Raw genomic sequence first — 22350 nt, 5'->3', positions numbered from 1 at the left:
CCATTTTCAGAGGAAGGTTCATCCACTTGACAGAAGCGACACTACCACCTCTAGCGGCGAGGTAGAGGCAAGTTGTTAGCAGACAACAGGGAACGAATTACCACTACAGTCTAAAATGGTCATAATTTCTGAACCATTCGTGCAAATAATTCCTGACAAGGTTATTGTAATCCTTATGAAATAGTGGAGGAGGTCAAACAATTTATTTCGATGAGGAGTTAGAGGATAATATCGAAATATTTATTTAATCAGGAGTTACCTCTTTTACCGCGGACTGTAACATAAAATCGCTTCTACAGGGCAACCGGTTCGAAATAGGTACATACCATCGCGCACTTTTTTTTTTGTGTAGAGGTTTCTATGCTCTACAATTCGTATTAAGTATTAAAGTATTTGCCTCTACCTCGCCGCTTGGAGCGCTGTAGTCACCTCGGATGAAAAATATAATCAGAGCTTCGCGACTGTATATATTAGACTGGGATTCGAACCCACTATCTCCCGGATGCAAGCTCACAGCTGCGCGGCCCTAACCGCACGGCCAACTCGCCCGGTGAAATTTATCTTCACTCGGGCATAGGTGATAGGGCTTATTCAGAGTGTGTCCTCTCTTCAAGGTATCAATAGCGATATATCGCACAAAACTTGTCCGCTAGGCAGCGTAATGTTAATACGCGGTATGCGCTTGCCGCTTCTTGAGGTTTTACATCAGACTTTAATAGAGTACTATATTTCTAAATTTATGATAATCGAAACGAAACTGTTACTTTACAGTATATGCATGAAAAGAAATTACCATTTTCTGCGGATGTTTTGAAAGGTGCAATGACGATTTCGGATTTGAAAGGGGAATTGAAGGAAAAGGGCGGAAAGTTATCTGGAAAGAAGCAAGAGGAGACTGAAAGTGGAGGACTAAAAATAGCAACCTTTTCTTTTAGTGTTTTGTTAAGATTGAATTCTTTAAGTGCAAATAGCCTTTTTAAAACACGCGTAATATATATATTTTAGGTTAGAGGCTACGTCCAGTACTACTGAATTGAATTTCCTTTCAGCGCACGAGTTTCAAGACCTTGTTTAAGGTCATAAGACAGAGATAAATATTTTAAATTTGGAATTGATGAATTGCTCCAGTGTCAAATTATAGGTCACGCTGTGATTCAGGTTAGAGCACCGCACATACAGTGTTATCTAAATCTTCTTGCTCTCGGGATCATTTCCAAGGTGCCGGTGCCACTCCATGAAAATATCGAAGGTACAGCGTCGTCTTCTTTCACCTAAAATTATTGAATAATACTGAAAATGAAAATCCTCAGCCTATTTCCAGTCATACACTACCGGGTCAGGAATGGAATGAACGAAGCCCCCATCTAGCGGCGAGGATAGGAATTGTGTCGGCTACCGAAGCCTGCCGCACTCCTCTGGGGCAATGATTAATGGCTGACAGATGAAATGAAATTGGAGAGTGTTGCTGGAATGAACGATGACAGGGTAAACAGGAGTACCCGGAGTAAAACCTGTCCCGCCTCCGCTTCGTCCAGCACAAATCTCACATGGAATGATCAGGATTTGAACCACGGAACCCAGCGGTGAGAGGCCGGCACGCTGCCGCCTTAGCCATGGAGGATCATTGAATAATAATAATAATAATAATAATAATAATAATAATAATAATAATAATAATAATAATAATAATTAGGGGGCGGATTTCTATGACCTAAAAATGTATGAAATATGTATGCACTTATGACCTAAAAAACATAAAAATATGACCTATAAAATTCAAAATATGACTTAATGAATAGCATCTACGTTACATAGAAGCACTTTTATTACGATTGCTACAGGCTGCAATTAATTTAGAGTTTAAAAAATGTTTAATTCTTCGAAATCTTTAACCCAAAATCAACTAAAATGATGAATATTTCATGAACTCGTTAAGGTTACACTGCATGCTCCTAGGCAAGGACGGACTCTGTGGAAGACATAAACACTACAGTTAATTTCACTGTTCAATATTCAATCAGTTTTAATTTATACACAAAACATATGTTATTTGAATGAAACATTCATACCTGATCTAGTCTCCATTATCAGAATTGTTGCAATTTATGACCACATGCATCTTAAGATTGTTGAATGAGAATCCCCTCCTGTTGTCGCTGAGTATCGTCTTGTAGCGAGAAAAACTTCTTTCGACATCACATGATGTAACGGGAGCGTACTTGAATAGAGTTAAATCACTTGGAGAAAATTCCTGGAAATCTGCAGATGAAGGGTTTCCACAAAGAATGTCACTTATTCCACGCAGGTACACAAGTCCGCTATTTTTTTCCAGTATATTTTCTAATTTTCTACACACCCTAGATGCTATTGTTCCTTTCGCAAGCTTTAATTCCTGTTCAATGCACTTTACAACATCCAGTGCATCGCTTAGTTCTGCACCTGAAACTTCCAGTTGCGTGATTGCTCCAGATTTATTAAAATTGGACTTTATGTAAGCCAGGTCCGCTTTTAATGTAGTGCTTGAAAATAAATCTTGAGTGGTTTTTATGGAGGACGATTCTGCAGGACCAAAAGACTTCACGATCTTCTCCACGACATCTAAGTTGTTGCAATAGTACACTGCGGCATCAAGCCAAGTCCCCCATCGCGTTATAACTGGCTTGGGAGGTAGGGGTAGTGAAGGTGCTTCTTGAAATTTCTGAACGCGAGGCGGAGCTTTGACAAACACTTTCTTACAGTTCGATATTAATTTATCAACTTCAGGATAGCTACTTCAAACTTCTTCAGCTGCCCTATGCAAGGCATGTGCAAGACATGTCACATGTATCATTTTCGGGTATAGCATTTTAAGTCCCTTGGCTGCCTTCACCATATACGAAGCAGCGTCAGTTACAAATAGAAAAACGTGCTCTCTCTTTGCCCCGTTTGGCCACAACAGATTCATTGAATTGTCGAAGAGAACTGCAATGGTGGAATGGTTTGTCTTCTCTAGCACTTCACATGTCAGGAGGAATGTATCTCCAGGCCGGTCTTCCTTCAGCGTGCCAACGATCACATTTGCTACATATCTTCCATCCACATCTGTGGTCTCGTCTATTGAAACCCATATCTTACTGTCTCCCACGCCACGCCTTATTATATCCAACATCTCTTCATAACAAGGGGTCAGATAGTCCTTCCTGAGAGTAGATTCGTTGGGAACAGGATGCTTTGTATATTTTTCAAGAAACTGTCTGAAGCTTCGGCTGTTAAGTTTCTTTAAAGGGATATTAGAAGAAACCATCATCTTGCAGAGATCTTGTGAAAATTATGAACTCTGAGAACTTGATGTCGGGGTTTCGAATAGCAGACGTTGCCTATTTTCGAGTGCAGAATATCTAGTTACACAATTCTTATGTTTTACAGTATTACAGTGTTGTTGCACAGAGAAGCGTTTTTCGGCAGTAACTTTTACCTCACACAATTTACAGAATAATATCACTCCATCCGTACTGAATATGTTTTCACCGAACTCGCGAACAAAACTTCGCAACTTTCCACAATTTGAGACTTTCGTTTTAGGCATATTGAAAGGAAATGAATGACTGAAGCTCCCTAATGACCAAGGTCATTCAGTGTGTTGAAGGTGGAAGAGTGAAGGGGAAGGGGAGGGATAAGAACAATGACAAATAACTGCAGAATTACCTCTGCTTCCGTGTAAACGATTGCCCGGTTTCCAGGAATTGACCCAGCTAGCAAACAATAGCTCCTAGCTGTTAGAAACATTCCATATACACTACTTAATAATAGTTCTTCAGTAGTATATTCCAGTCTATCCTGAAAAATAATTTCTAGAGCTTATTCTGATTGTTATAATACGAATATAAATGAAAATTACCAAAATATGCCGTTTTAATGATATTTTGTTGAAAATATGCCATAAAACTTAAGAAAGCCTAAATATGCATTTACATGCCCAATAAAACATGTTTAATTTTGATTATCATGCTTGGAAACGTGTTGAAAATGTAAGACTATAAGATATAATGTTAAGGGAAAAAATATGACTGGTCATAGAAATCCGCCCCCTAATAATAATAATAATAATAATAATAATAATAATAATAATAATAATAATAATAATAATAATAATAATAATAATAATAATAATAATAAATCCAGGCAAGAAGTATACTCTAAGATAGAGAAGATCACGGACACAATGCGTAAAGGCAGAGTTCGCTTCTACGGTCATATACGACGGATGATCGACTCTCGATGGACGAAACGTATCTTCAGTATATTTGACGCAAAACCCAAAACGGCAATGCCATGGTACGTTAATGTCAAGAAAGATCTTAAAGAACTGGGCCTACAAGCAGAAGATGCACAAGACCGAAATCTTTTCAGAGCAGCCATCAAGACTTTTGGGACTTTCCGGGACGAAAAACGGGCAACTGGTGCTAAATGGACAGAAGAACGTCGTGCTAAACACAGTGAGCTAATGAAGACGATGTGGATCAAGCGAAAGATGAACAAATGCCAGAATGTAAAGTGAGGCTTATCGTGGTCCCTAGTTGGCCGATTAGCGAAGTTGAATGAATGAATAATAATAATAATAATAATAATAATAATAATAATAATAATAATAATAATAATAATAAAGGATGTTATTGTTGTTACGTCCCACTTACAAAATTTACAGTCTTCGGAGACGCCGAGGTGCCAGAATGAGTCCTGCAAGAGTTCTTTACGTGCCAATAAACTATCGACACGAGGCTGACGGATTTGAGCACCTCCAAATATCACCGGACGGAGCCAGGATCGAAACTGCCAAGTTGGTCTTAGAAGGCTCTACCGTCCGAACTTGTCAGCCCGGCTAAAATGATTGAAATAGTTTAATATCGTGGTCGCCACGACATTTACATAATTTGATTACCCTCCCGAATTAATTGTGTACATAGGTCTATATTTATGTATCATGTATCATATGTAATTTTATTCACTATAACGTTCATCATCATTTATATAGTTGGTACGACACACATAGTAGGTTTTATGGCGACGATGGGACAGAAAAGGCCTATTAATACGAATGGGAAGGAAGCGGCCGTGGCCTTAATTAAGGTACAGCCCCAGCATTTGCCTGGTGTGAAAATGGGAAACCACGGAAAACCATCTTCAGGGCTGCCTACAGTGGGGTTCGAACCCACTATCTCCCGAATACAAGCTCACAGGTGCGTGACCCACTTTTTCGGTATGATTATGATGACTATCGAATGTGAAGGAACGATCAATCGAAGAATTGGGGAAAAGGAGTCGAATTAACAGGAAGGGGATAGGTGTTAAAGCCCTTATATCTCCTAGCAGGAAAAAAGTGGTTACCTACGAATTATGCAATTTCATTTAGGTGATGGTGGTGGTTATTGTTTTAAGAAGAAGTACAACCGGGTAACCATCCTCTATTAACACAAATCAGAGGGAAAAAGTGGAAGGGGTCCGACACTTCGAAAATGAAGGTATCAGCCAAAGAAAGACAAGGTCCACGAAGGGCGTGAAAATGAAAGACTCCCTAGGCCTCAATACCTAATACCATCGCGGTCGGAAAAGAACAAGGGTTTACCAAGGGAGGTCGGATAGGATAGACGAAAGTGCCTGGCAAAAAAAGTAGTGGCAGTACTCAGCTAAGTGCCCCGTCGTCGCAATCCAGCTCCCTAGTTAAGAGCCCCCGGCGCCCCTTTAAGTCGCCTCTTACGGCAGGCAGGAGATACCCTGGGTGTTATACTGCTCCCACATATAGGGGGAGCAATTACATTCAACATCTTTTATTCTTCATTAGCTCCTCAATTGAGGTTTGTGTCAAGAAGGGCAGCTGACCGTAAAACATGTCATAAATTCAGCTTGCATCATCTCCGAACCGTATGAAGAAACGGGACAAAAAGTGGGGGGGGGGGGGGGGGAGAGGCAAGAGAGTCGGAAACTGATTTACAGTAGAGTGTGTGGGGCCCTTGCCTGAAAACATCCCCCTCCCCGCCCGCCTCATTGTGTGGCTTTTTTATGTGCGAAGTAACCCATAATTCCTCTTGTATTTTTTTTTTACACGAAAATGGCTTTTTGGCCGTTAATCATCTTCAGTTTGTAATAGAATGTGATGCAAAGAAACTGGAAGTGAAAATGAACTAAAACCGAACATAAAAGACCAAAAACCCAAACCTCATGCAAAACAGCCTCGAAGGCCCTTGGCTACCCAGCGACCGCTGCTCAGCCTGAAGACCTGCAGATTACGAGGTGTCGTGTGGTCAGTACGACTAATCCTCTACCGTTATCCTAGGTTTCTTTGACCGGGGCCGCTACCTCACCGTCACATAGCTCCTCAATTGTAATCACGTACGCTGAGTGGACCTCGAACCACCCTTCAGATCCTGACCGAGAATCGAACCCGAACCTCCCAGGGTAACAGTCAGGCATGCTACGCCTAGACCGTGGGGCCGGAAAAATTCAAACATAAACGTGAGTAGAATGTGGGCAGTAGGATTAACTAAAATCAATAAATAACTAAGATTCTGATGAATATATATATATTTTTAAAGTTTCTTTACGTCGCTCCGATACAGATAGGTCTTATGGCGACGATGGGAGAGGAAAGGGCTAGGAGTATAAAGGAGGTTCCGTGGCCTTAATTAAGGCTTGGTGTGAAAATAGGAAACCACGGAATACTATCTTTAGGGTTGCCGACAGTGGGGTTCAAATCCACTATCTCCCGAATACTGGCCACACTTACGCGATTGCAGCTATCGAGTCGGTAAAATTTTTTTAAACAGTAGAATTCTATTATCCCTTTACACTATTTACACTTTTTTTCTCAGGGTACGATAATCTTGAGGGACAATTAGCATGAGAACAGGAAATGCAAAACTAAAGAATTTGTGCATTCAAGATTAAGGTTTCTTCTTTCTGGTCTTTTTTCAATAGGTATTAAAATAGTGTACTCCCATCTTGCAGTTCTGGATCAGCTAAAACTGGGGAAAAATTGTTATTGAAATCCAGATTGTTTTTTTTATGCACGCATTTGTATACTCTTACTACAATTAGTTTGTCTATTACTATTTAAAATTAAACATTATAATTAAACCATTTAAGCCATTGATATTCATTTTACAAATTACCACTATATTTATTCTGGGTGTTACAGTGAGTTACAGTAAGTATTTCAGGATTAGCATGTATATTTATAGGAACTATATTTTGCTGTTTAACTATCGTCAGTTAAGAAGTGTTTCGTCTCTTCTGCTGCCACCCATCTCCGATAGATGGCATTGCTGCTGCAATTACTAAAGCTAAGACATCAGCGATGGGTGCACATTGACGTAGGTGAAGACTACAAAGTAGAGATGAATTTACCTGTCCAGAGGGTACTAGCGGCAGTATCAGTAGGATCACAGGAGTTCAGAGCGAATAGATAGCTGATGACTTGAAGTTTCTCTGGGCGAAGCTGTGTCTTTGGACCAACAAATATGCATTGAGTGGCATAAGCCTTTCACATAATTACCCGTATTCATCTGCCGGTATTTATAGATTTAAAATAAATGTAAGGATATAATACCAATACCTCTAATTTACAAATTGCTGTAGATAACACAACAAAAACAGCTGTAAACCACGGTAAAAACAAAATGGTGGTAGTTGAGGATGCACGCGGTAAAAGGCAGTGAGAATTAAAAGGAACAAAGATTAATAATAATAATAATAATAATGATAATAATAATAATCAGTGTCATTTCATGGCTACTTACCACGAATTCGCTGTCTGTCGAATTACTGACTCTTACATATTCATAATTTGCGGTTTCCCTTTCCTCGCTCCTTAGTGTCCACTGCTGTTCTTTAGACCCAATGAATTTTTGCTTTTTAGAGATTAAATTCGTGAAAATTTTTTAAAAAAATGTGTTAAGGATTCCTTGCGAGTCGGACATTTTAATATAGGTTTTTTAAGTCAAGTTGTAATTCAAAGCAACGAAGGAAGCGTGGATTTTTGGAATTTTACATTTGTCTGGATTGGATTACACGACTAAGTTTTGATCCGGGGGTGATAGTGGATTTTCATTATCATCATCATCATCTGTTTACCCTCCAGGTTCGGTTTTTCCCTCGGACTTAGCGAGGGATCCCACCTGTACCGCCTCAAGGGCAGTGTCCTGGAGCTTCAGACTCTTGGTCGGGGGATACAACTGGGGAGGATGACCAGTACCTCGCCCAGGCGGCCTCACCTGCTATGCTGAACAGGGGCCTTGTGGAGGGATGGGAAGATTGGATGGGATAGGCAAGGAAGAGGGAAGGAAGCGGCCATGACCTTAAGTTAGGTACCATCCCGGCATTCGCCTGGAAGAGAAGTGGGAAACCACGGAAAACCACTTCCAGGATGGCTGAGGTGGGAATCGAACCCACCTCTACTCAGTTGACCTCCCGAGGCTGAGTGGACCCCGTTCCAGCCCTCGTACCACTTTTCAAATTTCGTGGCAGAGCCGGGAATCGAACCCGGGCCTCCGAGGGTGGCAGCTAATCACGCTAACCACTACACCACAGAGGCGGACATGGTGGATTTTACTAATTGAAAATTCCTACAATTGCTTCAAAAATCTCAGGTAGTGCTATACTCAGAAGTGAAGTGAACTTGCAACTTAAACGGAGAACATCTTGTTATCTGCTCTGTAGTCTATCTTGTAATAAGAACGACGAGAAAGACCTTCTTCCTTTATCTTCAAGCCGTTCAGTAGTTGAGACGTTCTGACCTCCAGACGTTAAGATGTACTGATATTAATACCTTCTAGAGCTCTTGTCGTTGGAGTATATAGGCTCTAAGATCTCCCTCCATCTCCCATATCACATGGTCCAGTAAGATCTGATGTTCTATCACTTCTTTCCATCGCTGTATATCCATCATCTTGTTTCGTCAAGTTCATTCACATAGGTCGAAAGTTCGCGGGATTCGTAAGCTTCAGGTAACCAGCTTCAAAAAGTGGGAGTTGACAAATTCCAACTGTCTCGCTCGAAATTGGTGGGGCAGGGTAAATCTGTAATCTCGATGGCGTCTTTTCCGTGGTAAAGGGCTAAAATTAGCAAGCCGTGTCCGGCCGACTGACCTTCGGCTACTGGAAGTTATTGCAAGCTATTAATTCGGGTGATGTTGCAATACCTTACTCAAGATTTAACTCGTTCAGATTTTGTTATTGCCGTGATGCAAAGAAATGAGATGATAATGTGAAATATATTATTATAAACCCTATGTATGCGTATAATAATCTACAATGACCTAGTCCTAGCATAAATTATATATATACATTTTTCCAATTAATTACACAGTTTGATAATTTTATGTACATGCTGTGATGTTCAAAACATTACAACCCCTAGAAGATATTAGAGGCTATCCTCGCTGAGGTATTTCAACATCTGGTTATGAACATTGTCTGGTCCGGGAGCCTATGCTTGCAAAGCGCCAATGCGCTACCTGTTCCTACTCCATAAGGCGGAGCGCACACTTATTGGACAAGGGACACGACACATGAGATGCGACAAAAGGGACATGTTCCAAGTGGATACAGCACGTGCAATCAAGAGGAAGCCCGCACACTAATCGGTCAAGGGCATGGACTGCCTCATGTGTCAGCGGACATGTCCCGTCGAGGTATCGCCTGTTGCATTTCGTAGGACGTGTCCCATCACTTCGCGCGTGAGTTTGGTATAGTAATTTCAATATATGCAGCTCGGTGGCGTACCAGATGCGACCGTGCCGCATGCGACCCGTGCCACTAGCGACCGCATAATCTGTAACCGTGCCGGATGCGACCGGCGTTGACAGGATGCGACCGGCGTTGACAAGCAAATTGTCATTTTATAAGTTGTGTCATCACCCAAGATAAGGTAAGCTAAACGAAGTGCAATGTAATTTCAAAAAGTCTTATAAGCAGCTACTGCCCCTACTTTACATAACACTTCTGGGGGAAACTCGTTTTGCAACACGAAATATGGTGATGCGTTTACATCTTTTCCCACCGGGCGAGTTGGCCATGCGGTTAGAGGCGCGCGGCTGTGAGCTTGCATGCGGGAGATAGTGGGTTCGAATTCCACTGTCGGCAGCCCTGAAGATGGTTTTCCGTGGTTTCCCATTTTCACAGCAGGCAAATGCTGGGGCTGTACCTTAATTAAGGCCACGGCCGCTTCCCTCCAACTCCTAGGCCTTTCCTATCCCATCGACGCCATAAGACCTATCTGTGTCGGTGAGACGTAAAGCCATTAGCAAATAAATAGTATTTTCCTAAAATATCTTCATATATGGAACTGCGCCTCCACGTCTGGGAGAAGGTACCAAGCAGGTTAGGTCAGTGCGTTGCCGGACGACTAGTTACAGCTACTTCGGTAGGCTGCTGGGTTCGAATACCCCGTCGGCCATCCTCGAAAATTATTTCTCGTGGTTTCCCATTTTTCATCTCCAGGAAAATGGGCGTGGTATTTCATTTCGCAAATCCCACAAATATTGGCCGGGAATCAAACCCGGACTGCCCTGGTGAGAAGCGAGCAGTGATGCCACTGGGCTCGTTTCTATTACTCCCCACTCTATCCGGTTCTTACTGCGGGTCAGGGTGTGTAGCAGATTTGGCATTCTTTTACGGCTGGATGCTTTTCTTGACGCCAACCATTAGAGGAGAAATGCTACGTGTTAATGTGGTGGTGGTGGTGGTGGTGGTGGTGGTGGTGATTATTGTTTTAAGAGGAAGTGCAACTAGGTGACCATCCTTTATTTAACACTAATCAGGGAGAAAAATGGAAGAAATCCGACACTGCGAAAAAGGAAGATATCAGCGAAAGAAAGACAAGAGCCACGAAGGGCGTGAAAACGAACGACTCTCTAGGCCTAGAAAGTTCTAATCCCATCGGGATTGGAATAGAACAAGATTTGACCAAGGAAAGTCGGATAGGATAGATGAAAATGAGGAGCCTGGCACAAGTAAGTGGAAGCAGTGCTAGGACTCAACTCAGTGCCCTCGTGGTCACTAACCGACGCTCCCAAGTTGAGAGCCCCTTACGACACGCAGGGAATACCGTGGGTGTAATTCTACCGCCCCCCTCCACAGGGGAATGTGGAGTTAGATAACTTTCTTCTTTAGCATGACTTTCCTCTGGTTCATCGATTTTCTGGTACTACTGGTACGTAACATACTGGTTTATCATAGTACTCCTCGCATTTGATTCCTTCTCTGTGGCACTGATTGGAATGAGCAGTGTGCACACGTAAAGGAATAATGGCAGAGGATTGTTCACGGCTGTCTGCGGCCTGGTCATTCCAGGTCGGGAACTTTGGACTGTTAGATCGGCAGCATAGTACTGTTAAAAATGAGAAAATGTGCGGTTTTCTATTTTATCGAGTATTTCATAATTATGATAGCATTGCTTGTAACTGCGACATTTCTGTTGACTTCATTGTAATGACCTGTGATGATTTCAGGTGGCAAAACCACAAAGACAGTCTTTCTCATGATGTAAAAAGACAGGTAGAGAGTGAGTGCCTGCCATTATCATCAAACTGCCCAACTCCACTGACTGGCAGTAGGCAAGTGGGCCTACCATCATAATGAAAACTTACCAAGTTGATTGTGACTGACAGTAGGCAAGAGGACCTGCCATTATAATTTCCTAACCAAGTCTTCACATGCGAAAATACGTATGGTGACTTGCCCGTCGCTTTTCTGAGTAACTTTAAGAGCTATGTAGTTTAATATAATCTTATTCACAACGTGTAGAGTATTTAACCTAGAATTCTGAATACAATGTAGAATTCCGTAGCGAAGCACGGGTACATTAGCTAGTCATATCTAAATTTGTATCAGAATCTAATTACGCTGTACCGGGGACTCCGAAATTAAGTTTGAATCCCTTTCAGAAAACAATCGATAATGTTTGGTAACAAAACACACGAGTAGCGTTGCGAAAATATTGCAAATCTTGGGCTAGGAAGACTTAGAAGTAAGATGACGAGCTGCACGACTAAGCGGGATGTTCCGAGCTGTCAGTGGTGAGATGGCATAGAATGACATTAGTAGACGAATAAGTTTGAGTGGTGTTTTTAAAAGTAGGAGAGATCACAATATAAAGATAAAGTTAGAACTCAAGACGACATATTGCGGCAAATATTCGTTTATAGGACGAGGAGTTATGGATTGGAATAATTTACCAAGGGGGATGTTCAATAAATTTCCTACCGGGCGAGTTGGCCGTGCGGTTAGGAGCGCGCAGCTGTGAACTGGCATCCGGGAGAAAGTGGGTTCGAATCCCACTGTCGGCAGCCCTGAAGGTGGTTTTCCGTGGTTTCCCATTTTCACATCAGGCAAATGTGAAAGTCGATGTGTACTTTAATCAAGGACAAGGCCGCTTCCTTCCCACTCTTAGCCCTTTCCTATCCCATCGTCGCCTATAATATATATAATTTCGTGTGGCTATTTCTAGCCGAGTGCAGCACTTGTAAGGCTGGGCGGCATCTGCCATATGTAGGGAACTGCGTGTTATTGTGGCGGAGGATAGTGTAATGTGTGGTGTGTGAGTTGCAGGGATGTTGGGGACAGCACAAACACCCAGCCCCCGGGCCATTGGAATTAACCAATGAAGGTTAAAATCCCCGACCCGGCCGGGAATCGAACCCGGGACCCTCTGAACCGAAGGCCAGTACGCTGACCATTCAGCCAACGAGTCGGACATCGTCGCCTTAAAACCTGTCTGTGTCGGTGCGACGTTATCCCACTAGCAAAAAAAGAAGATCCTAATTCTCTGAAATTATTTACGACTTAGGCCTACTTACTTATCGTGTCCTATTAGTGCCGGGAGTGTCCGAGGACGTGTTCGGCTTGCCTGGTGCAGGTCTTTCTACCTGACGCACATGGGAGGCCTGCGCGTCTGTATGTGAGATTATGATAATGTGGTAGGGAAAGATGAAACCCGGTGTCGGCACGTACCCTACTCCTCTTGAATAATACCAAGGGGTCTGCTCAATGCTTTACGTCCCTATCCGACGGCCGAATCACCATCAACAGCATCATATTCCCTCACTTCATTTGAACACTGTGAATAAGTTTAGATTTGAATCCAGGCTTTTGTTACGCAATCTAGTGATTACAAATTGTATACACCAACTTTCCTACCCTGCCGGCCTACATTCTCATGGTGAATTTTTTTTTCATCCGGGCTAAGTGGCTCGACGGCTCAGACGGTTGAGATGCTGGTCTTCCGACTCCAACTTGGCAGGTTCGATCCTGGCTCAGTCTGGTGGTATTTGAAGGCGCTCAAATACGTCAGCTTTGTGTCGGTGGATTTACTGGCACGTAAAATATGTCCTGCGGAACTAAACTCCGGCACCTCGGCGTCTCCTTAAACCATAAAAGTAATTACTGGGACGTAAAGCCAGCAACATTATCGTATTTTTCTTTCGACCAACGGCACTCGAACCTGCTAACAACGGTGTCAGACCTTTATTTTAGAAAAGACCAAGTTAGCTACTGAAAAGCAATCTGCCACTTGGTGACAGCCCTTAATGCAGATCAATTGTAAGTGATTGATGGGTCGCATGCGGCACGGTGCATATCCGCTCGGTCGCTATTGGCACGATAATGGCCGGGTCGCATCTGGCACGTAACCTGCAGCTCAATAGAGGCAACTACTACAAATTTTATAGCGGAAGTGGAGAAGCATGAAGTGCTGTATAATTACAGATTAAAGGATTATTCAAATAGGTCCATATGTCAAAATATCTGGCGAGAAATAGGCGAAGCATTCAGCATGAGTGTTATCAATAATGTTTCAGCTCGTAGAATAGGATCCCTGAATTTGTTTTTTTTCCCTCAATTAGTGGCTTTACCATATGCAGTAACTTTTGAAATGTCTTCCAGTTCATTCTGTAATAAAATGTATGAAATTATGAAGGATCTTAAGTTTCTTAGCCAACACGAAAGCACCATTCTCTTGGCAGTCTACGTTATGCGAGTATGAGTTGACCCAAAATCTCTTTTTTCGTCTAGTCACCCGACTTCTTCGTAATTCTCGAAGTACTGTAACAACAAGCCTTCCAAATCACTAGAGGACATCTTAACTAATGACCCACAGATGTGCATGTACGTGGCCTATGGGACACGGGACAGGACAAGTTATTTCAATCGTATCTCGTGTCCCATGTCGCGTGTCCAAGAAGTGTGCGCTCTGACTAAAGGGCATGTTATAGTCCTCTGAAGCTTGAGTGGCAGAACTAAGATGATGACGTTCTGCTTCCGTTTCAGAGCTAGGAAATCAGAATGGTAATTCCCGGAACCAGACACACCTGCGAAATGACTTGCTACTTCGTTAGCAACCGTGGGATTATCATTGACGATACTGCCTGAAGTGGAAATTCCCGGTACTTCACAATATGAAGATAAAGTTGGAATTCAAGAGGATAAATTGGGGCAAATATTCGTTTATAGGAAGGGGAGTTACGCAGGGAGCACACTGCTTCCGTTCCGTTCAGTTCAGTTGACCTTGGATATTTGGTTCACGTGTAATCAAATGTCCACCCGCCTACTGCTTCAGTTCCTCACGCTTCAGCATTTCCCCCCCACCATCCGTTCAGTCGAGCTTGCCCTCACAATAGTAATGGGAAGAAGCAGTTCACCCCTGGGAACTAGTTCATTCACTCTCGCTCCCAACAAAGAACTACTTCACGAACTACTTCGCGAACTGCTTCAAAATGTGTAATTTTCCCGCCAGAGCACTCTGCAATCGCTGAAGTAGTTCGTCCGCGAACAAGTTCTTTCTCATTCCCTTCACACAAAGCTTCATCGCTTCGCGAGCTTTCCAGAACGAGGAAGTATACAAAGCGGACAACAGGTAGCACGCAGGTGCACTTCTCTGTAGTAACATTCATAACTGCTATAGAGGTGAACGTTCCTATTACCGGTAATGTCAATTCACACTCTCCCCCGCCCTCAAACCCTCAGAAATGTAAGTGTAGGGAAAATCTATTTCTTTTCAAAGATAATCAAAATTTCTGTTAAATATTGTCGACTTGAAAATGAGATGTTTTAAACATGAATTTGCTATCGCAGGAGAACCCTTTTCTTGGTGGGGATTTCATCCCCTGACTGAAACATAAATTTATAACATCTGAGCGTTGGTCAACCTTTTCCTCGCCGGTGGCGCTAAACGTCAGACTCCAACACTCTCGCTCCCAAGAAAGAACTACTTCACGAACTACTTCAAAATGTGTAATTTTCCCACCAGAGCACTCTGCAATCGCTGAAGTAGTTCGTCCGCGAACAAGTTCCTACCCATTCCTTCACACTCGTGAAATCCTACAGTTCGCGAAGTAGTTCTCCAGAGACGAGTAAACACTTCACAGTTCGTGGGAGTGAAGTAGTTCCCGAGAACTAGTTCGTTCGCGAAGTACCCATCACTACCTCACAAGCAAAGTTGATGGAAGACGGAAGGTAGACCCCACCTTGCGAGTCTCTGGCGAAGTGTTTTATTTGAGTTCAATGAGTATGATCAATGAAGAACTGCTGACTGAAGTTGTAAAATGACATCCTGATATCATGATATGGCAAGGAGAAGATCAAGTCAATCGGCAAGAAGTGATAATGATGCAGCAACTCTGTCCACGGTTTCTATGCAAGTGGCCAATGAGTTGGACAATTTTTTAACTGACAAATATGCAAGAGTGGATAGAAAGCCCGCGGATTGCCAACAAAAAGTTTTATGAAACCGTGGAATAAACAGTGGGATATTTTAGTCCTCTGCTACAAATTGAATTTAAATCTAAAAGAACTACTCTAGAGACGGAATATGACAGACTGTACACTGACTTGTAGTATTATACAATTCTAATTACTTTGACCATGTAGTATTGTTAAATAAAATATGAAAGGAAATCAATAGTTACTTCCTTGTTACTGCTAGTCGCTCAGAAGGTGAAATTGGTTTTCTCAAATTTGATTGTTTTTTGAGGTAGAACGCTTAGCAACTCAAAAATTGAGAGAGTAGTATTCTGAAATATTTAAAGAAGTTGTGCTCATAAAGTAGCAAGTCCGGAATATGAAGGTAATATTCACCACAGTGTTCCCTTTTTACATGTGTTTCATGTATACAAAATCTTCTCTTTTCTATCTTCTTCTTCTTCTTCTTCTTCGCAGTCTATAATTTCTCTGTCTTAGGACAAAGAGCTCGACATTACTACAGGCGCTGTTCCAAGCCGGGTTCACTGCCAGCTTCCGAAAGAGACGGAAGGTATGTGCGGCAGACGAACTGATACGCGGGAAACTGAACTGAACCGAGCGGGACGGATGCAATGTGCTCCCTGCTTTAGGGATTGGAGATGTTCAATAACATTCCAATTTCGTTGAAATAATTTAAGAAAATGCTTGGAAACAGATAGGGAATTCGCCACCTGGATGACTACCCTAAATGCAGATCAGTATTGATTGATTGATTGATTGATTGATTGGCCCTTGTACTCTGGGAATGTGTCGAAGTTTAGTCCATATTTGAGATGGTGCAATGGACGTCATGGACGACACACATCTGTCCCATGAAACTTTCTTACTCTGCGATCGAACAAGAACTCGCGCCTTTGCGCGAAGTTTTTAAAATGTTACCAAGTTGGCCACAGTACGCTGCCTACGATATCGTTTACGTCGTTCTTTTACAGCTGCTGCAGTTTCTTCTTTCAACCAAGGAACGAGTTTTCATCGAGGAGTCCCAGAAAGAGAGAGAATGAACTCAGCAGCAGCAGCAGGAATAACTTGTATGATATGTTATATCGTCGTCTATGCTCCGGCTGTTCGCATCGTTGAAGACAGCTAGTGATGTGAACATTGGCCAATCAGCACGGTGAAGAATCCATCGGGGAGGAGCCTCGATGAATTTATTTCTGTTTCAATAAAGTAAGAATAATGGCCTAATGGGGAAGTGGTCGCGGTCACAGAGACCATCGTATACGTCTCACCGAATCAGGGGAATAACCTCACGGCTGAACAGATGATCAGTGTGGTTGAAGGGACCGTACGCTACGCTGAAATATGTTGGTTCTCCTGTATTCAAAATGCATTAATCCAGCTCTCCTATTAGCTGTTCAAGCTCACTTTCTTTTCGGCAAGGCATTTCAGAGCCCCATAATGGGCGATGGGTGTTTAAGTCTCACGATAAGAGGAAAGGAAGGAAGGAAGGAACTGATCAGTAAGATCATTTACATCATTGATATTAAAGGGCTGGCCTGATGGGAAATAATCATTGCAAACTGTAGTTATGACATACAACGAAACACGTACCGCTACTGACTCCTGGTGGGTTCTTAATGGAATCGGTTCTCTGTAGATGTCAGAACGCGTGAAAATAGCAACCTCGCCGGTAGCCCGATTAGCATAATCCCGTTCTGTTTAGTAGATTTAAAGTTTCTCAGGACCGTATGATGACCTGGTCTGAGAATAGTTTCTTGAATACAGACGACGTTCGCCGCGAACTGACTGTTTAGCTGGCGCAGTTCAGTAAGATGCTTGTCACAACCGTTACAATTCCACTGTAACAGTGCCAAAGTGTGGATTACTTAAAAAAGGTGAGGCGCTTTCTAACCTACATTAACATCTCTATCACCGAGCATGTGGCCGTGCGGTTATCATCGCGCAGCTGTAAGCTTGCATTCGGGAGATAGCGGGTTCGAACCACACTGTCCGCAACCGTGAAGATTGTTTTCCGTGGTTTCCCATTTTCACACCAGGCAAATGCTGGGGCTGTATCTTAATGAAGGCCACGGCCGCTACCTTCCCTCCCACCCTTCCGTCGCCGAAAACCTTCGATGTGTTAGTGCGACGTTAAACAAATAGCAAAACAAAATCTCCATCCGAAGATGAAGATATATTCTCGACGTGCATCACCTCGCCCAGTGTCCGTCTCCGTAGCTAAATGGTTAGCGACCTGGCCTTTGTTCACAAGAGTCCCGGATTAGATTCCTGGTAGGGTCGGGAATTTTAACCATCATTGGTTAATTTCGCTGGCACGGGGGCTGAGTGTATGTGTCGTCTCCATCATTTCATCCTCATCACGACGCGCAGGTCGCCGACGTGAGTCAAATCAAAAGACCTGCACCTGGTGAGCTGAACATGTCCTCGGACACCCCCGGCACTAAAAGCAATACGCTATTTCATTTCCCTCGTCCAGTGACGCATTGAGCTTTCTGGACGCTTTTCGGGAACGGGGTTTCCTCCTACGAGGGGAGCGCGCCGGTTTTCTAGCAGGTAGATCTGCTGGCGCTGAAACAGACCTTCCGGATGGCATGTTTCCCTATTCGCAAGAGGTTGGGGTGCACCTGTTAAGGGCGTCCTTCTTCCCCGCTTTCTTTTCTTGTTTAGACGGGCTGGGAGATGTACTCCCAGCCCCGGTCGGCGATACCGCCTCCGCCGGCGTGGGCATGGCTTTCGCCGACCAGTTGTGGGGAGGGAGACTTGGACCCTCCTCCTGCTGTGCCGGCTTTGGTTTCTTAGCCGGCATAGGCTTCTATGCGGTCGAAGGCAGTGTGGAACCCACCTTCGAGCTTTTACTCATTCCGGCCTTGCTCACAGGAGCAACTGCCGCTTTGCGCACTGCAATCTTCGCAGGTGTTGAAGCAAACGACGAACCTGGTAGATTCTGTGCTATCAAGCTGTAATCTAGTGTATTGGCAGGTGCGTTCATATAAATTAACTTACGGCGCTCTTCCTCTTAGGAAAGACTATCGACGGTCTTGACCTGGATCTTCTTCTCACTTATAATGACTGGATAGTTTCTATCTCGAGGAGAATGAAGACCAGGGTGGTTAGTGCACTTGTTTGGGGGTGTACACTCGTCTTCCGGGCCATGAATTGCTCTTCCACATGTACCATACACAGACGGATTCGAACAACGAGATACCGTGTGCCCGTATCTTTGGCACTGATACACCGCATCCGATGTGGAATTTAGGGCCTCACATTGTAACGATAGGTTGTACCTAACTTTTTCTGGCAACACTGACAGTTTGAAGAAGACAGTTAACGCACTTGTGGCAACGTCTTCAGCGGTGATTTCGTGCATAATGCGCCGGACGTGTGTTACGCTGCGATGCTAAGGTCTTCTATCTACTCATCGTCGGTGTTCAAGGTGAGATCGCGGTGGAAGATGACTCTACGAACCAGATTCAAGGATTGTGTTCTTCCACTTTGACGGGGATTTCGCCAAAGTGGTCGCACTTGAGCAACTGCCAGCCTGACCTGCAGTACGCCGCGTCTTCAGTAATAACTTTCCGTTGCGAATTTTCTTTAAGGGCCACTTCACATTAGGCGACTTGAATCGGCGACCAGCCGCCCGTGCTTGTGAAACATTGTTTTAAATGGAGCTCTTCACGCTGACCTACTCTGGCTGTTCTTGTAGGCTCCATCCTCATCACATGCCCGTGCCACCGTAGTCTGGATGTGCCGATTCGGTCTAATAGGGATGTTTTCATTCCGGCTTTTTCCCTCACCTCCTCATTCCTTAACTTGTCCATCTTGGTCTTCTGGATGTTGGATCTAAGAAATTTCATCTATGATGCTTGCAGTCTTGATGAATCTCTTTTTGTTAGGGTGCATGCTTCAATACCATAGGTCAATATCGGTATGAAATAACTGTTAAACATCAGTTTGGCCGATTTAGGAATCATGTCATCCCACAAATGTGTTCTTACTTGTTGGTATAATTCTGATCCCTTTTGCACTCTGTTTGTAATTTCTTTTGTGACCAAATTATCACTGGAGATTACACTTCCAGGGTAAGGAAAAATATCCACACACTCTAGCTAGTAGTCTCTTAGTTTTACACTTGCAGGACGCCCTTCTCTGTTGACTGCCATCACCACTGTCTTGGTCTCGCTGATGTTGAGGTTATATTCCTTGGACTGGGATTTCCATACGTTCACTCTGGTCTGTACTTCCTCTTTTGTTTCACCCCATATCATATCATGATATTATCAGCAAAGGACACTGCATTCAGTTCACCTAACTTTTCCTTGACGTTCTTCACTATAATTATTGTCCATAACAGCAATGAACAGTAGTGGGGACAATGCACTTCCTTGCTGAACTCCACTCAGTATGAATGATTTAATTATACAAATCGAGCACCGTCCATTTGGAACTTAAACTATGATGAGTAGGCTATAGTAATGAAGTTGTGAAGAGAAATGCATAGTATGAAGTAATGACACAGTTTTTCAACGACTTTAAAGAAAGAACATCCCAGGAAAGAACCGAGCTTAGTAATTAAAGTATTACAAATATAAGCGACATCACTTTTATTAAATGTTGAATATAATTGAGATTTTGCTCTCCGACTCGTTTGGCTGTACGCTTAGCACAGTTTCCTTCGGTCCAGAGGGTCCTGAGTTCGATTCCCGAACGAGTCGGGGATTTTGTTTACAATTTGCTTTAGGTAGCACCGACACACATACGTCGTATGGCGACGAGGGTGTAGGAAAGGGATAAGAGTGGAAGGAAACGTTCGTGTCCTTAATTAACGTACAGGCCCAGCATTTGCTTGGTGTGAACGCACGATGACAGCTACTTGGTCCAAACCGCGCGGCCGTTTGCTCAGTCGGAGATTTTAATCTCGTATGGTTAATGCCACTGCCTCGTGGGTACTTCTTTTCGTCTATACACACAACACACCACACTACCCACCATAACAGATACACGCAATAGTGAATAGGCCTACATCCCTCCGCAAAATTGGGTCAGATGCACATAAAGTGCCGACCTGAATTGATAGGGAAAAGGCACGACAGAATAAGAAGATAATGAAGATGTCGCCAATTCAAGGGCAGACAGGTATTTTTTTATTATTAATTAAGTTGTGGAGAGAACAATATTTAAGGCACCTTGTTGCGAGCGCTCTTGATTTTACTTTAAATATTAGGGTCGAAGGGTATCAGTCAACAATTTTCAAAATGCGGCTGTGTGTACGAATAACTCTTCAGTGCCATCTTCTCAGTAGTCTACAGAGAAAAAAGAAGTAACTAAAAAACTTGGTACCATCATCACATAAATCATTGAATAGCTTATAGAAAATCTCCAAACGATCTTTCAACATACGATGTGTATGAAACCTACGAAGCTTTCCTTCTTTATTTTCGACAATAATAAGAACAGCAGGAGACACTCCTCTGCCTGAGAACTCATGACGAAAACTGGCAGTAGACCGGTGGAGGCGGCTGAGTAGCGCGGCCGGCTACCTCACGGCAAGACTGAATTCTCCTGAGCTACTCTGTAGCCGATTCTGGTCGCCGATTCCTGTCGCCTAGTGTGAAGCGGCTCAAAGACTTAAAAGTTCACCGTAGACCCCTTCACTGTATCTACTGAACAAGATAGACTTTACCAGCTGAAAATCTTGCCCATCGGTTCTGGTAGCAACCAGGAACCTAGGGAAGCTGGGTCCCATCCTTTAACGCTGCGCTTGTTCCCATGGGCTTGAACCTCTGAGGAAATCGAAAGTTAAATATTTGGGTGACAGACCACCCTGGGCGGACTGTAGACGTTTGTTACCAACCATGCCCGGAAACATCCTCCCCGAATGCCACCAACTCCGATCAGGGGTCTATGTGGCCGAACCAAGCTGCCAAGACAATACCCACCTGGTCGTAGCAGGTATTGCCCGGGGTCACATGTTGGACGATGACTAATACGAGCTAACTGAGGCAGTGAACACTAGGGCCCGGTTTCATCAACACATGTTAAACATATACTAACAAGTAGTTAGTTAATATGGAGTTAAAAATTTAACATCGTGTTAGGTTTCTTGCGTTTCATCAAACTTTTCTTGTCAAATGTTAACTAATCGACTGTTAACTCTCCCAATATTGCGAACTGGTGCGAATCAAGGAGGCAGTGGTACGAACATTGTAACGGTTCAAATCCCGTTACAAGATGATATCTGTATTTTTATTATTGTATGATTTTATCTGTATTTTATTATTATTATTATTATTATCATTATTATTATTATGTCAGTATTATTATTATTATTATTATTATTATTATTATTATTATTATTATTATTATTATTATTATTTTATCTGTGATATTCTTACTATTATTGTAATTATCAGTTTTATTCAATTCGATTTTGCAATTGCCTGTTGCTTGCAAGATTGTACTTAGATGTATGCATATATACGTATGTGTAGAATAACACTCAATACCTGTACAGTGAGAATTGTTGTATATATCAGAGATTGGGTGTGACGTTGGTGCATTGTGCAATATTGTTGGCGATTCTGCGAAGTCATCGCCACTTCATGGCTACGGCATCATATTTATT

Source organism: Anabrus simplex, chromosome 6 (genome assembly GCF_040414725.1).
Source record: "Anabrus simplex isolate iqAnaSimp1 chromosome 6, ASM4041472v1, whole genome shotgun sequence".
Classification (NCBI taxonomy): Eukaryota; Metazoa; Arthropoda; class Insecta; order Orthoptera; family Tettigoniidae; genus Anabrus; species Anabrus simplex.
The sequence above is the reverse complement of the archived record's forward strand: the minus strand, read 5'-3'. Positions refer to the sequence as shown.